This window comes from Pseudopipra pipra, chromosome 2, assembly GCF_036250125.1.
Source record: "Pseudopipra pipra isolate bDixPip1 chromosome 2, bDixPip1.hap1, whole genome shotgun sequence".
NCBI classification, from domain to species: domain Eukaryota; kingdom Metazoa; phylum Chordata; class Aves; order Passeriformes; family Pipridae; genus Pseudopipra; species Pseudopipra pipra.
The window spans coordinates 18,639,771-18,657,940 of NC_087550.1; the positions used below are offsets into that span (position 1 = coordinate 18,639,771).

General features: G+C 40.9%; 1 protein-coding gene across 16 annotated transcripts in view; it reads right to left on the minus strand.

Annotated features, from left to right (window-relative positions):
- Positions 1 to 18,170, minus strand: part of BBX (BBX high mobility group box domain containing) — a 154,325-nt gene that overhangs the window by 104,408 nt on the left and 31,747 nt on the right. The window contains exons 1-2 of one of the 16 annotated variants that reach the window (XM_064644166.1): positions 15,621 to 15,716; positions 15,047 to 15,130 (exon numbers count right to left, since the gene is read on the minus strand). The exons of the other annotated variants lie outside the window; for them this stretch is intronic. The gene's annotated coding sequence lies outside the window, so the exon portion shown is untranslated. Of the gene's footprint in view, positions 1 to 15,046; positions 15,131 to 15,620; positions 15,717 to 18,170 lie in introns of those variants that run through there. 16 annotated transcript variants of the gene reach the window in all.

Genomic DNA, 18,170 nt, shown 5'->3' on the forward strand with positions numbered 1-18,170 from the left:
CCCAAAACATATGTCCTATTCCAGCTTTCTGCAAAACAAGGGACAACACCTATTAACTCCTCTGTGAAGAGTCATAGTAATGCAGTAGTAAGAAGCATTAGGTGTCAGCTAGGGATTATTATCCCCCAGTGCCAAGTCACATATTTGTGTCTGTACTATACAACAGAAAGCAACTTTAAATTCACTGCAGGAGTTATCTTTTATGATGTTAAACATTCATTGCTTAGTTACCCAAAATTAGTTTTACCATAACAGTGAGTGGCCAGTTACAAATAATTTGTAAACCAAATCAAACTTAAAAAGGGTAAAAAAAAAAATCATTCTTTTAAAAAGAAATGTTGATGTCTTGGTTGCTTAATTACTTTGTGCAACCACTCAGATGTATGAGTATTCATATTAATATGTAATTACTGAAAGCAACTATCTAAGTACTTTCTCCTCTCCTCATAAAACGTATTTACAGGTACCACAAAGCTGTTTCTTAAAAAACATTAACTGGAATGTTGACAGAGAATGGAAGCAACCTGAAAGGGTAAAAGGACAACTTATTTTCCCCTCCACCAATATCACACACAGACCAACTCAACCACTATCATCCATCAGCCCTGCACCTCTTCCTTAGCATGAGTTCCAACACAATGAACATCGCCAGCGTATTAAAGAAAACTGGATAATCATGACTGCCTTGGGAGATTGATGCAGCAGCTGGTCATGACCCTGACAATGATTTCAGTAATTACTGCATTTTTATTAAGAGCTTCAGAAAAGTTACTCTTTGAAATAAAAGTACTGCTTTATAGACTTCAATTTTGCCAATTCAGTAGAGACTTCATCGCTCTGAAATGGAGTCAAACAACATAGAATGGGACACTGTTGCCTAAAAACAGGCCATCATTACCTGTGAGGCCTGAAATACCCAAGATGTCTCCAAGGGCTGGCAAATATGCCAGGGGACCCTCAGAAGATGCCTGCCTTCTGCAGCAATACCTGGACACCAGGCAGACCATGTGGATGGCCAGTCAACAGCCGGGGAGCAGGAAAATGAATGCTACCCTTCATGGCAGTGCATTTACACCCTGCCTCCCCTTTCTGTTCTCACAAACTTGCAAGAGCTGATATTTGGGCTCCATTTCGGATACACAAGTCATCCCCGAGGTCAACAGAAGGGAGCTTTGGTGGAGAAGTTATGCCTTCATGTAAATATTCCCAGGATATTAAAGCTGTGACCTCTGAGCTCTCACTTGCTGCAGCACTCCTGCTGACCTTGCAAAACTTGAGTGAGATGGATTGCACACAGAAGTCACTGTCATACAAGTTGAAATTTTTTTTAGATTCTTGACTTTCAGCAAAAGGTGCAAGCCAATAATAATAAATATTAGTAGTAGTATTATAAAAGGGATAAAGACCACAGGATGAACAACAGATTAATTTTGTCTTGAAGAAAAGTAATCCAGAAAGAAAATTCTTTTTGCTGTCACAGCCACTGATTTAAGGGCAGGAAGGCAGGGAAAACTGGTTGTAAAAATCCTGATTTCACAGAGGCTGCCCCAAAAGAGAAGGAGAGTCAGAGGAGAGCACAGCACACTCTTAAGTATCACAGCTTGGTGTGCAGCCAAGAGATATGCAGAAGCCAAAACATAGCGCGCTAGGAGTTGCCTAAAGGCAACTCTAAAAGGGACGAGTTTCAAAGCAGTTCCAAAAATGCATCAGAAGAAACTACCTTTGCTTTATGTGCTCTGGGGCCAAGCACAGGCAGAGATCCGCACAGCTGGACAAGTTGCTATCACTGCAGTTCAAATGGGAGTTGATTCATTTTTCTTTAGAGGTACATATATGAAAAGCTCACTGAGGAAGATGAGCCTGCACATCAGCACCAGACACGGCCATGAAGGCTCTTTGGTGATTTCATTGTGAAGAACAGTATTTCTGTCTTAAAATGACACGGTAATACCCAAATCCTTTTCCTAACAGCACACTTTGAAGTTACAGTGTGTTCTGAGCACATTGCACAGCCATGTGCCTGTATCATCTCATAATTAACTGTAATTAATATACGATCATTTCCAGACTTAAATGTAGTTAACCATTAACCTGTATTTGTAGACTGTATTTGCTGAGCAGCACAGTATTTTCCTTCATTCCCCAACGCTATGTAATCATGCAGTAACAGACCTTATCGGAATGGTCAACTAAAATAGTTTTTTTGCCAGGGACAGAGGGGAAAACCACAAATATCTTGCTACTATTTAAACTTTTAAAAATAAAGATGACTGTTTTTTAATAAAACTTAGTCAGGAAACAAAATAAGTGAACTGCCCATTTACATGTTTTCTGGATAAACACACCCAGTTCCAGTCCTAGTGCCTATACCAGCACAGGAGAAAGTGGCATCAAGACAAGTCTTAAAGTTTCCACCTGGATTTCCTTACTATGCCTCATCTGTGTCCATTAGACAAAAAAAGAGGATACTTTGAGTCTCCAACACTGCATATACGTAATTTAGTTGTTTCTTACAAAATAATGAATGTATTGTTGCCGTATCTGCAAAGCATTTGCACTAAGACTCAGTTGTTGTGAAAAAACAATAATACAACAACAATACAGCGTAAAGAAAACTATTCAGTGTTTTTTACCCATTCCAGCGATATGGACAGTCAACAGCACAAAGTCAAGGATGACTGCAGAGCTGTGGTATACACAAAATTATTCATAGTTGGGGATTTTTTTTGTTGTTTGGGTTTGGGTTTGTGATGCCTTTAAGTCAGGTGATTTTTTATTTTATTTTTTATTTTTAATGAATAGCACTTACAGGTTTGTGAGATCACATTAGTGATTCTATCACAAACTGAGGTGTTACAGATCTCTACCAAATATAAAGAAAGTGTCTGATGCAGAAATATACCACAAGATAAAACGAGATAACCCATCAATCACGTGGATGTAATGGGTATTACATACAAATAAATATCAAGTCCTGTACTAGAAGACTGTTTTGCTGCTCCTTTACATTTGAGAGGGAATAACAGAAACAATTCAGAAATTCAGAATATATTTCAAGCTACCATCAAGATTCCACTTTCACACAGGAACTGCTGCCCATCTCAGGCTGTAAAACCTTTGATACAAACAGTCCACCTCTTTGTAGACTCAATATGCAACTTTAAACTGCTTGAGAAAGACTTCTGGCTGCCAGCTTGGCCAGTGTCAGGTGTTACTTTTAGGTGCCTAGTACCACCTCATGTGGAGTTTCTGCTGCAATCTCAGTTAGGGAACTGAGCTTTATTAAATAAACACAGATTCTTTATCCTCCTTACTTCACATGCAAAAAGTGATGTGTTCTCTTATCCAGCATGATGCATTGGCACAACCCATAAATAGATTGTTTAGTTGCAAATTACCTGAAAATACGATGCTGGAAAGAAGACAGGCTGAGATTATGGCTGACATCAAAGGATTCTCAACAAACCAGTGAAATTAGCATGCATATCATCCTAAAATGAGGTATTAGTACTAACAACTGCTATTTAAGCATTTCAGCACTCTTTTCCCATAGGTTTCCTGTTCTGAAAGTCAGGAAGGGTAAAGAAGATGGTAGGAGTTGGGTCACCCTGGTAGGGGAGGACTTCTCGTGCACCGTAGGGTGGCCTAGGCAGTTGGTACACAATGCACTGCAACAGGCTTTTACGCCAAATCCAATTCTCAGCAGTACAAAAAGCATTCTTCTCAAAGCAGCTTTGGGAGGATGAGGAAATCTAATCCTAGAGGGCACCCCGGTGCCCATGTACAATAGAAATCCCACCCACACCAAAACAATTTTCTGGATGCACATCAAAGAACACACCCTCTTCAGAGCAAACGCTAAATACACCCGTCTCAGAACCGTGTCAATATTGGCACTAAAAAATGAAACCTGACTTCTAAAACTGATGCTAGGAAAGACTCCAGTTGACAGAAACTTCATGAGAGCTCTAATGCAATGTCACCTGTACTTCAGACTATGTACAATACCAGGTACCAATACAGGTACAGACCTTTGCAAAATGTAATGTATGAAAATATCCTGGGGTTTTGCAGGATGAATTAAAAATTTTAGGAGCTCTTGTTTTAAGACACATTCAGTTTACAGTTATGTAATTTAATACATAAATGAAAAATATGAACTTTTTCAGACATCTGCAAACAGTCCTCAACAGGATTTCAAATTTACAATTAAATCTTACTTCATAATCAAATGCTTGTATTTGAGGTGAAAACTGTTATAAGTGGGTAAAGAAATATCTGAAGCTTTCCTTCTGAATCCTAAATACAGTAACTTAAGTAAAACTGCTGTACAACCTTGTCTCAAACAAAATTCTCCTCTTCATACAGAAAAGTTTCTCAGACTCTGAAAGAGTTTGTTTTGTGTTTCAGGGTTTTTGTTCCCCCTAAATAAACACAATGCAACTCTCATTATCTCTTTCTGCCCAACCATTCTCAGTACTCCCTTTCCTGGGTCTTTGTACAACGAGACATAACATTACAAAGTATGCCTATTAAGCACGCTGAAAACAGACTATATTAAGGGCTGAAACAAAGCAATATCCAAGGGACTGGCTGTTCTATCACCCCATGACAGTCAGTGGACAAGGCAGGCAAGCACACCAAGTCCTGCGAGCTGGAGGTCTCACTCAGCCTTTTCCCTGCTGCTTGACTCAGTTCAGCCACTTCAGAGAGGGGCTGAACATAAAATATACCTTCGTCCCTTCTGCTCCCAACTGCTGCAGCAGCCCAACTAATTCCTGAAATGCCAGATGCCCTCAGAGCTGATAACATGTGCATCCCCAAGCACGTCACTTGGGGCCCAGGAGAGCAAGTAGAGGGATGCAGCAGAGGGCTGGGGAGATAGGACCCACACACATGCACACACATGAATGCCTCTCCCTTTACACAGCTCTAAATAAAATCAAGCCGCTCATGTCATTTCCACTGCCAGATTAGCTCAAGCATGGTGAATTTCCAATTCAGCTCATTCACCTCACTTTGATCTATGCTACATGCTGCCTTCTATTCATATCTACAACCATCACTGACAGCAGCAGAAAAAGTAGCATAAATCCAACAATAAAACACTTTTCAAAGTGAGAAGCTAATGGGAACTACAGGATTAGGCATTTTTTCTTTAATTTTTTTTAAACATTCTATTAGCCTGATATTAGCACGCTGCAGCACAATTTTATTTCTCTTGAAGCAAATACGAGATTAACACACTGAATACGGTCAAACCAAGTTTAAATAGACAGCGATTAGCTTTGCCCCTGGCCTTGCCCCTGAACCTTCCTCCTTGACCATTCAATTAAACCAAGCAAGGCATCTCCTTAGAACTATAGCTTTTAAGTAAACAGATAAAAACATGAAAATCTCAGAAGGCAAGTTAAACAGAACACTCAGTGTAAACAAATAAAATGATGATGCAGCAGCAAGAAAGATGGAAATGATTTAAGCAAATGCTAGAAAACAATTTCCTTATTTCAGTATTTCTCCTCATTAGTCTAAATTATAGGTCATGCAGTTTCCCTTTAGATCAGTACAAAATTGCCATCTAAGGCTTTCAAACATACAAATCTCAAAGATGGGGTCTTGGGGCAGATACAAGGTAGGGAGAAAGGAAAGGATGCCTGTGCATATATGCCAAAGTATGTATAGTTGGAAAACGAGAGACAGGGGATGTTTGTGTATTTATATAAAGAACTGTATTACACACATATCCTATATGCACAAATAGAAGGTAACTGAAAATCTCATACAAAGCTGCTTTTATATCATGTCTTTGTCACACATCCAAAGAATGTGTGAACCCCAATATGCTGCTGGGTAAACATAACCCTGAAAAGAGACATAGTTTCGGGTCAAGAAAATTCCAGTCCTGGTTTGCAAAGACTCAATCCAGAACTGCATTTCTGGAAGCTAATTCAAAAGAGGTTTTGGACTTATCAATAGGTTTTAAGTACTTCAGAGAGAAAAGGGAAAACTGTAGCTGAAGAAAACTTCTGAACATGACACTCTTAATGTGTATTAAGTTTAAAAACAGGACTAGTACTACGCTTACCACAAACACTGAAGCACTCAGACATTAGAGCTTCAGAGAATAATATAGCACCTTCACAGATCAAGCCATAGTTCAGGGTCAAGTCTCAACACTATAGGATTTTTGTCTTACAAAAGCAATTTTGAATTAAAAAAATAAATCAGCCATGTGCACTATTGTTTTATCCAGCACATACTCTGCACCAGGAACTAGTCATATTTAATGGCAACTAATGATTCATTATTACGTCTCAGAAATAAAAATGGATGTCAGGAAACACATGGAGCAACAATAGTACCACCTCATCAACTAATTACCTTGATAAAGGAACTACCTGCTTAATACAGACACTGGCAAATACACGTTTATGAAACTGAAGCATTGTTTACACTGTCTCTAAATGACAGGAAGATTATTTAATCCTGAGCATCATAAAGTGAGTGGACCCTCTGCATATACAATGAAAGTTGTAGCAAGGTTGTGAGAATTCTGCCTGGGCCTTAATTTCGATACAGTCTGTTTACATTTTTCCCAGCCTAAAAGGCTTCATTCACCAACCTGAAAGATGCAAAGAAGCAGTAAAGATAGTATTATGTTGTTGCTGGTTTGGGTGAAGTTTTTAGTGTTTCCGTGAAAGCTTGCAAAGTAAGAGCTGGAACAGCAGAGCTTGACATAAAACTATCACTTGTAGTCTACACAACAAGTAGCACAACTTGTAAAATTAGCATCTTTAGACGTTCACTGCCTCAGTGAATCCAGCCTGACCTTAAAAACGTTTAGACCTTTGTTTTGCAAATCCTTTTGAAGTACTTATCAACAAACACCACAAATTAGTGATCAGTAGATGTTTATTATCCTGTAACTACTTAACTAAAAACCACGTTAACACTTCCAGCAGCTGGGAGATACATAACCCGTTTATTCTGGTGCATGTCTCTCAGAACGGACCCAGAACAGCCCCCTCCTTCCTGTACCAGCTCTTCACAGCTTTTTTTCCTCTTGAGTTTATCTAACAGCAGGCTGAAGGAGTCATCTAGTGGCCACAGACAATTCCTGCAGCCTAGCAGCTTCTGCAGTCAGGCTGCCAGGGCAAGACAAGGTTTTTGATCCCTTAAAGCACTGACAAGAGTCCTTGTAGGTCCGTGATACAGTCCTTGCATCCATGTTCATGATGGTCCGTGTCCATGTTCCCTAGCACGGCTAAGTGTTAGTTTCCCACTTCTGGCCCACATCAAGGCCAAATTCAACTTCTATTCTTCCTAAACATGCCTGGGAGTAGATAAGGCTGTGCTGTTTCTAACCCATAGGTAGCTGTCTGTTCCTCTTCAGGAGTGGACAAGCCTTCTCTGACTAATGTCGCTACCTGTGAAGCACCCGTTCAAGTGACACGGATTAAACTGCTAAGCAGCAGCATAGCAAGCCAAGTGGTCCTACTCCAGCTCACATCCCTCCTCTACCACAAAGTTGTGTGTAGGCTTGGACAAAGCTCCTGGGTGTTTAGGTAACGTATCTCAGTCACAGAAGAACCATCCACCTAATAACATGCAAAACTCAGAGAGAACCGGAATACGTTAAACATGTATTTCATGTATGAGTTAAAGTAACACTTTGATGAATAGTATTAACATCTATAAAAATCTTACTAAGCTTCATAAAAATTTGTAATGCTTTATCAGTTCTCTGTTCAACACCTTCAGTCAGGTAAGCACCAGAAATTTAAGGCAGTATAATTTTACATGAAAATCTCAAATATTCATTCTCCAAATGAATGGTCATTTCAACTATACTAGAAAAGTGAAACACTGGTACTGGTTTTCCACATCAACACCTTCGTTTTAAAATAAACTCAGATCCATTTTTTTTTACTCTGAGTTAATTTGCATTACGTGTTGAGGGACTGAATCACAGGCACCTGTACACACCTTAGGCAAGACTGTACTAGGCTTTTTTTTGTTTCTGGAAATCACTTTGCTGCCACTCTAATGCCATGCTCTGGAAGAACATGATGCTACTCTTCCTCCACAGAGTAGGGATTGCTATTTATGTATTTTCTTTTTAACTGTTTTGCATTGCTGGTCAGAGGTGAATCTAATACAGTGAGCATCAGGTGTTACTTATCACATACACACATACCCCTCCATTTTATAACACCCCTCTCACACAAACCCCCATGAAGTTTACCATTTTGGAACTCCATTCCAGCAGCAGCAGCTTCCCTTCCCCATCCCCAAAATAAGGAAATGTCTGGTTCTCCAGACCTCTAAAGGAAGCCAAAAAGACTTCCTTAAATTCACACTCAACCTCCCTGTGACTCAGAGCCTCTATCTGCCTCAGTCATTTCAGTCACAAAGGTGTCAACTAGCTTTTTACATCCTATACATCATTTGGGCAATTCCAGTGAAAAATGGTATAAAAGTGCAAATTATGAGTATGGTATGACTAAGGAGCTCTGACCTATTTCCAGCTCAGTTGAAGGTGGAAAACAGTGGTACCACAACTATACCAACACGTGAAAGAAAAGAAAAATGAGCATTGCAAGCCTTAGTGTCAGAATTAAGCAGAGAAGGTTCCTTCAAAATGGTGAGGCATGAGCAGCAAAGTGATGTTTAAAGCTGGTATTTGGCTCAGTTGGCCCCTGATCTCAGCAGGCAGCGCCTGCACCTTGCTTCACAGGTCTAGCAAATTAAGTCTTGGTCAGATCTGCTTTACACAGACAACCCACAGAAAGACTGATCCCAAAGCACATTTGGTTCTCTAAAGTGGAGGACACCTTACCCTTTTAGGTCACTAAATCACCAAGAGCTGTTTCTTGCCACTCACTGCTCAGGGGCCCAGTCACAGAGGTACTGTGAGACAACAGTGTAAACACCTGGAAGTTTCTTGGGTAAAAATGCAAGCAAATTCCATGTGAGACTACGTGCATTGACAAAAATCTCAGTAAGCAGCATTTTAGTGGAACTCACTTAAGAAGCAGGTTCTTTCTAGTCAGGACCAATAAAGAGTTACTAGGTTTTCAGCTCTTTCCTTCTCCCTTCAAGACTTCAATAAGGCTTCAACACAGAGGCAGTGAGACAACAGTTCTGCAGCACTCAGAGGGTTGTATAGGCACGCCCTAAATGTATTTCTCTAGTTTTTAAACAGGCCTAATTTCACAGAATATTCTGGGTTGGAAGGGACCCACAAGGATCATCAAGTCCAATTCTTCGGTGAATGGCCTATACAGGGATCAAACCCACAACTTTGATGTTATTAGCACCATGCTCTAACCAACTGAGCCAATCTCAGGGTCTAATTGCATTGTCAATAAAAATAGTATCAATATTTTGCAGCCTTAACTGTCCAACATCATATAAAAGGTAAGGCCACTCTTAAGACTTTCACAAACATTTGACTCACTCTAATTTTATTTCTTTATTTTATTTATGTATTTTACACAGAAAATATTTTTTGGTAAGAGCAATGAAACAGTGGGTTCACTACTGGTCTAAAATAGCATGCCAAAAAATTTCACTGATGAAATGAGTGGTAGACAGTAGTAGAGGTCTACTCATGTATCTCGTGTTAGGCCAAGTCACACTGTCTTGTCTTACACAACATTTTCAGTGAACGAGGATTAGGAATAGCCACTGAAGCCCATTTTGTCCTGTTATTATAAGAAAGGAACACACACTTTTTATATGACATACATATTCATATATACACAGATGTATGCATTTATGTGTGTATCTATCAATATATACTTTTCTTCAGGCACATGCAAGATAAAAGCAAACACCACACAGTAGGCTGGTTTGCGAAGTAGCCACACAATAAAAAAAATAGATCAGTGGCAGACTGAAAAAGACTAGAAATTGCAAAATACCACAGCCACACTTTAAATACTTCCCTCCATGCAGTAAAATTAAAATGGGAAGCTCCTACTGGAGCTTCTATCACTTCTTAATATGCAGATCAGCCAAAGCATGGTACTTTGTACAAAGCATGTACTTTGTTAGTGCTGCAAATACCTGGGCTGGCACATTTCCTTTTCATAACTGGTTTATTATATTGACCAGGCTTTTATCACCCCAACAGATAGCCATAATTTGCCTTTCCTAGAGGTCTTACCACACACCACCTGGGAACTTTGGTTAGTTGGGTAGCTGCCTCTGCCTCCCTGAGATATTTCACTAAGGGAGCATATTACGTTCATCTTCCAGAGATGGCACAACATTTGAGAATTATTTCCAGGCATAAATCAAGGAGGCTGACCATCTTAAAACAAACACAGTACTGACTGAAGCCTAAGCATCTCAACAGCCTCTATTTGCACCTTAATTACTCAGCAGAAATGTGCTAAACAATATCAGTCAACTGAAGATGCCTTTCTTCAAGGACTTGCAGGACAAGTTGATATCTCTCAGAACTGTCAGGAGCAAAGGATTTATCTACTTTTATGTACATCTGTCAACTCATACTGCAGGAAATTTAGTCAGAAGCAACAGCGTAAATTGATGACAATATTTAGAATATATTCATTTTATTAGGAAAGCTCATCTGCAAAGTACCTCTTCTTCCTCTGCCTAACCAGCACTTCATCAACACATTGATTTGGATTCCTTGTCTCACTAGAGGTCCATCAGAAAGCAAATGTCAGTACCTGCAGCAGATATTTCCAGGTGCAAATTCAGAATTCACAGAGCAGGGACTCAAAGTCAGACATTCAGTGAAAGCCCAGCATCTAATCTGGAAAACCTCTACCACAGTCCTATTCCTGTGAGCACTTTGAATAAACCATGAACACTGCCACAGACGGGAAGGCCTCACTTGTGTTGTTAGAATATATCACAGTTTTGTTTTTTTTCAAATGGGCCTGGCTAGCTGCCTGCCTTATTGAAGACTTGAAGGGAGAAGGAAAGAGCTGAAACCTAGTAACTCTTTATTGGTCCTGACTAGAAAGAACCTGCTTCTTAAGTGAGTTCCACTAAAATGCTGCTTACTGAGATTTTTGTCAATGCACGTAGTCTCACATGGAATTTGCTTGCATTTTTACCCAAGAAACTTCCAGGTGTTTACACACCTGATTGCTACTTCTGAGTTATTCCACACACTAACAAGCTTCAAGGGGCAGCATCAGCTATCAAAGAAAGTAATTTAGCCAAGTATGGGAACATCTATAGCTATATTACTATGATTTTAAACTTAAAAAAGCCCACATACATTCTCGTACCTAGCTGGGAACAGGAAAACTCAAATTATTTTCATTTCTCCTACAGAACATTTCGCTTTGGAATTAGTTTGGGAAACAAACATTTTGTTTGTACACCTGCATATAGATATCCCTTTAATTTGAAAATATTTTAACCTCCTGATATCATAAAAGGCACTTTACTGTACAATAGTGATCTAACAGATAAAAGGTGAGGGATCCATTTTGAGTAGCTTTCCCCTCCAGTGGATCCTGCTCATCTTCAGTTGAGGTGCACAAGTTTTTCTGGTAGCACCTTTTTGGGGCTGCTTTTGAAATAAGAAGTACCCTGTAAAGCATTAGCTCTCGTTACAAAAAGCATGTCCTTCCATACTCAAATTTCACCACATCTGAAAAAATCTCAGATGCTGCCAGGGTTTCAATTCAGGTTAGCTGGCCATCAGGGAAGAATGAGTCCCAAGGCAGACCACTCCATCTACCTGCCCTGTCCCTCCACACCTGTGACCGTGCTTCCCAGTGCAGCTGTCCCAGTCTCATCCATGCAGAAGTCCATGGAGAATGCTGCTGCCGTTACACCATGTCCATGAGGAGGATGGATACACCACTGTAAGAAGGTGCTGCAAGAGGGGCAGCACCTCAGTGTCCTCACCAGCTGAAGCTGTGTATTTACAGAACCATGGTCATGGCCCAGCTGCAACAATTTCCTTGAGGTATTAGGTCCCTTGTATTTTGCCATAATTTGCCTAACAAAGAAAGCATTATTCTTGTGGTTTACTCTTAATAAGTACCTTCTCCATTTACAGCAAAAAGAGAGAGTCTTATTTTTCCCTCCAAAAGGAGAGTTTCTAGGTAGTTCTTTCAATCTTTTTGGCTTTATAAAAGCTGTGCAAGCTTGATAGAAACATTCAAATAAGTTTTCTTTCTCATTCTGAAACTATCATTCCTTTTGTTACTTTCACACAAATATAATTTTTGGTTTGTATCAAGTTTTCATTGATCAGTATAATTTTGTAGCTTAAGGTACTCTAATATATTACTTGAAAATCTGAGGACTCAATCTGCCACATATTGCTATGGGTTTTCAATTTACTTTCACAGAGCAAGGGAAGAAGCAGAGATGGTATTTTCAACTCTTTACTATCTGAGCAACTTCCAAGCAAAGTAAACACTGATCCTTTAATCCCTTGTCAAAATCCACTAGCACGGATTTCTGTACTTGCAAGGAGTCTCACAGAAGGTAACAAGGCCCTAACCAAATGCACAGGTCTACGTTAGCAAATCTCAAAATAGGATCTTTAACTTGGGATATAACATTTGACCACCCTAGCCAAAACACAACCCCAGTGAATTCATGGAGAAATACTTATTGGTGTTTTTGCCAGCGCCTGACACATAACAAAAGCTTGAAAACTGCTAACAAAAACTTCCTGAACTCTGCAAACACAAGCAACTACAATCAACCTGATAGTTATACTGTCCAGGGATACATATTCTTCTTATAGGCCATTGGAGGTGAAGCGGTCTTCTCTTTTTCAGGTAGTCCACTACTAGTGAAAATCTCAAGACTAACTGATCATAATTTACAGCACCACCTCCAGACTTATAAATTTAACCAGCACAATGAATCAGTAGTAAACTGGTATTCTGCATCTAGACAGAGCTATCTTGCTAAAAATCAACGATCAACACACTCACTGAAAGTCCCATGCAACTTTTAGTAACAGCCTGGCATGTAGCATGCTGTGCTGGGTCCCACAAAAGCAAGCAATGCAAGGCATCACCTACTTCAGAAAGGAACACAGGTGAAAGAGAAAAGCAACATCACAATTAAGACACGTTATCTTCAGCATCAGTAACTAACTGATGCTATCTGCTCTGGAAATTATCCAGACTGCAAAACTATGTTTAAAAGAGACATACAGGTCCCTAGTAGAAAAAACAGACAGTAGTGGTCTACTTCTGAAGATACATCCTCTTCCTCTTGTACTTTACTTAGCCTGCCCTTAAGGCTCTTCCTTGACAAGCAGTAAGCATAAGGCAGCTTGGAAGCCAAAAGCAGTTGTGTCCCCTGTCCTGTTTCTGCTACCCATTCTTTGGGGGCAATAGAGCTGTTCAGTTCTCCAGTCTGACTCCTAACATGATATATGATCCACTCAATAGTGGTGAGTTCTATCTTTATTGGGCAGAGTTAAGCTAATAAAAAACCCACTAATTTTAGCAATGATCAGTCCTCCAGTCCAGTTCATTATACAACTACAAAAACACTAGCACGGCCCCATAAGGTAGGATGCAAGGGTCTAAGGCTTGGACTGTTTCTTTCAGTGACAGTGCTGCCATTTAAACATGGTGCTTCACTATTACCTCTGTCAAATAAGTTTTATTCCACTTTTTTGTCAGGGAGCTGTATTTCAAATAATATGTGTATCTTCTATCTATGTTGAAGATGGGGTCAACATTACACATGTAGTGAACTGAAGCTGAAAAAATTTCTAATTTACTGTACCTCTCCCATTTTCCATCAAAACGTATCAAACTTTGAAATCTCTGTTTCCCCAGAACTGCTTTCAGCAAAGCTACTGGAGAACTTCACCTAAGAACTTATCAAAGCCTATATTTCTTTCATTTTATAGCAGAACGAATAAATTAAATTTGGCAGCACAGAAAACAGCTACTCGAAGCACACACTCTGGTCTGGATCAAGAGCACAAGCAATTCTGCTCAGGTCTCAGAGCCTGGGACGCATTAAATCCCCCATGATCCTCATCAAGATATTTGATTTCTTCCTGTTGTCCCCTGCCACCTGGGGAGCTGCTCAGACCTGCATCGGTGCCCTGTAGCTGTGACGGCAGCATCCAACACCTGGCCCACCATGGCTGACCCACCACAGTTACGTGTTTGGAGTGGCTTCTCATGAAGAGTCCTCTGCAAAATCATTCAGAACGAACAAAGTCATCCCATTAATCTGTTAACAGGAAGTAATGAAGAGGAAGAAAAGCAAAATACCCCAAAGTATTTGTGTAAACCTGCCACCGGTTATGGATTAATAATTTCAGAGCTCCATTAGAAGGAATACAGAGAATGGTGCTCACCTTAAAAAGCTGAAAGTTAACTAATGAATTTGTGACATTGACATTCTTCGCTCCATAAAGAAAAACAAATCAAAAATTGCAACAATGTAAGAAGATGCCTTTCCATAGAAGTTGCCCTCTCATTGTAACTGAGATACTCTTCCAAACACTCCATTTTCTCTCAACCAACTTGACTTCCTTTCTGAGGGAGGCAACTGCAAAAAGAATCTTTCTCCTTTTTGTATTTTGTTTCCATAATTTTATTTCCTTGTATTATAACATCATGACACTCCTTCAAATACATCACATTGTTCTAGATCCACATTTATTACTAAACCACTGTACAGTCTCTTCTCTGGCATTACTCAATGCATCTAAAAGTTTTGAAACAACCTGAGCCTTTTTTCTATTTTAAGTTGCTTGGAGTGAACTTTATCATCTGTCTTTTATTTATATTATTTATTATATTTGTGTCATATTTATCTACACTTTTCAATGAGAAAATTTACAAAGTATAAACTTTCATTGACTACACATCTTTGCTACAGCAAAAAACATCATTTCCTGAGTATACTCCATTACAATATTAGTAGAAGCAAAACCATCTAATCGGAGATCATAACAATATAATTGCTCGTTTCTTGCTGTTGAGCCTGGGTAGGTTGTGACACTTGGTTCCTCCTTCATCCACTCCCTGAACCTACAGGACGTAAAACCAGCACTCACCTCTTGAGCCTTCCCCAGTCACGGAGCTGGCACAGAAATGTTTTCGGTGCAGCAGTCTACCATCCTGCCTACAGCCCGGCTTCGCTGCAACAAAACAAAATCACCACGATACCGCTTTTCTAGCCTGGCGTGTTTGCCTGTCAGAAACAGAGCCCGCAGCCACCCATAAAAATTAACTCCAGACCGATGAAAATAACTCTTTCAGGGGAGGAGTAGCAGCGTTGTTGCGAGGAAAAGGAAAAGCAGGAAGCTGATCTCAGCAGCGCGGGGAGCACGGACGGGGCGGAGCAGAGGCATGGAGCGAGGAAAAGTGGAGCAAAGACTCGCTGCTTATAGCTTGGTTTTGGCAGTACGACCGAACACCACCGCATTACTGAAATACCAGCGTTACGGCTGACACAGAGGCCAGCAACACCCCCTCCCCACACACGGGCACCGCACAGGCCCGTGTCAGCGCCGGCGTGTCAGCGCTCGGCGCTCCCCGCACAGGTACCCGGCCCCCACCCGCGCTGCCTTCCCTGCCGGCACCACCAGCCCCCGGCCCCAGAGCGCCCCCGAACCCTTCCCTGCTCACCCTGGCCTGGGCAAGGGCTGCCGGGGGTGCCACGCTGAGCCCGCTTTCATGCGTGAGCCGGTTTGAAAGGGCACGTCCTACTCCTGCTCTTGCAACTGGGGGAACCTCCTATTGCGTGGTAAAAAAAAAAATGGTATCTTCTAAAGGACTGGACTGCCATGTTTAGTGTGTAACTCACTTCCTTTGATGAAGTTTAAAAATGAAAATAAGAAAGGAAAAAGAAAAGAGGGAGGATTCTTTAGGGAAACAGCTTAAAGAACTGAGAGGCTTTTCATGCCAAAATTCAAACTGACACCAAGGAGGGCTTTAACTCGGCAACAGCACCTCCCGCCCTCTAAGAACTTTCTCTCCCAAAAACATATGCTAGCCCCACCAAGGCCCCAGTTCCCAGGGCAAAGCAGGCCACGGGAGCTTGCTCCCACAGGATTGTTCCCCACCAGGAGGGCTGATCTGGCTCCTGCTGGGCGGGACACCCCCACCTGCCCTCCCGGCCTCTGCAGGAGTCAGACTGCACCTGCTGCTTGCCATGCTGTCCCCACATTCCTCAGGAGCAGGGTTTGTTTGTATCATTAGGATAGCCTTACAAACCCCACAGAAAACAGCAATATATAACATTCTAAATAAATGTGAGCTTGGAAAACAAAGTAAAGCCAAAATATTACAAGGCAAGGTGGACAGACTATCACTAGAGCCATCGGCCAGTGTTTCAAAAGAATAATTAAAACCCATAACAGGAAACAGCATGTCAATGGATCTTCCTAACACTCACACAGCCAGGATCTGATCTATATTTCTCAGCCAAAAGCAGACAATCCCTATGCATTTAGGGTTTTCCTAAGTGAGACCATGAAGATAAGCAGGAATACCCTGCATTGTTAAGACACTTGTCTTGCTCTCTCTTTCAGGTTTCAGTGTTTTTGCATGGCAAGATTTGCAGTAATTTGTATTGGTGGGTACAGAACGGACACAGAACAAAAACAAAACAGTAAATCAGTTTAAGTCAAGTTTTGAAAATCCTACCTGATGTCCTCTACATTATACTGACAGAGGCAAGGTGGCCAATCAATTTTACTTTTACCATTTCTTCCATGTATTTTCTCTCGTCTGCTCAATATAGGAACCTGTAGCATATCTAACTCACATTTGGAAGATCACATTATGAAAATCAGCAACTTTAAGAAAGCATTCAATGACTCTGAAATTCACTGTGGCTTGTTCACTTTTTGACACTGTTTCAAAGTATGTCCTATACTCAGTCTGCAGACAAATCCAGAGCTGGAAAAACAATCCCACTCTCCCAGCCTCTCTGCAGAGCCTGATGGCCTTCACTTCCAAGAGTGGGCAGGCAGGACTCATGCCTTTGTCTCCAGCCTTCCCAGTTCACAGCCTACCTTTGGTGATTGCAGTTACATTAACTCCTCAGGCTGTAAGCTGAAGGTCACTGATGCAGACATACATCCCTCTGTACAGCTACTCCAACGGAGCAGTCAGCTCCGACCGAGCGGATGCAAAGCCTCATTGCAGCAGGATCTTCTGGTCCTGCAGCAACATCGAAATAGCCACAAGGAAACGAAGGCAGCCCAAATCTCAGCATGCAGGCTAGGCCAGCCAGTGTAGAAGCAGCAACACACCAGATCCTATCCATCTTAGTATCAATGCCATTTCTGCACCTGTAGTTTGGCAGCTTGAACCCTTTTCATTCACACACTGAGACACTAATTTCACTCCCAGGAGAACTTAATTATTCCTTCTGGGGAAACTATTAGTACTGGAGTGACATACAGCTGCTTCCTTACTAAGGAAACATATAGCTTAAAGCCAGAACTATATCAGAATATATACTGGGAATGTAATTTCTATACTCAGCTGAACAGATTTAGTGAGTATTAAAACCAAGAAGCCACAAAACCTGCACAGGATATTGTGCTGAGGGTGGTGTGTGGACCAACAGCAGACAAGGTGAAAATACAGGTAAGAGCTCTTTCTTAAGAGTAAACAACCTAAGAGAAACAGCAAGGACATTCCCAAAGCTTTTCCAGTATAATTATTGTTACATAAATGCCTAGGCTTCTCTTCAAATCAAACCCAACACTTCTACAGTATCACTCACAGCTCTGCGAGTCCACCACACCTGAGATAAATGAGTTCACAAGCCCACCTCCAATCCCAGGGTTAGTCCATGTATTTCAGAGAAGCTGTTTCCTACCTGCTTTTTAGAAGACAGATTCAAAAACAATGAGCACTGTTTTCCCCCTGCTTTTCAAGTTGATATTCAGTTTTGAAAAGGCACTCCTCAGTTCTCACAAATCCTGGACAGGTATGCTGCTGCTACAGTGTACTGTACAGCCTCCTTCCTTCTCTCTGCTTCTTCAGTTCAAGTACACGTGCACCAGAGAGAGTATTTCATTAGATACAGAAGAGCAATCTCTGACACTCTTGACATGACAGACAAGGATAATTTATTCCAGCAACCCCAAAAACACCAGAAGCACTTTTTTTTTTTTTTTTAAACAAAGAGGACTTTTAGTAGTCAATAAATATCATTAACTA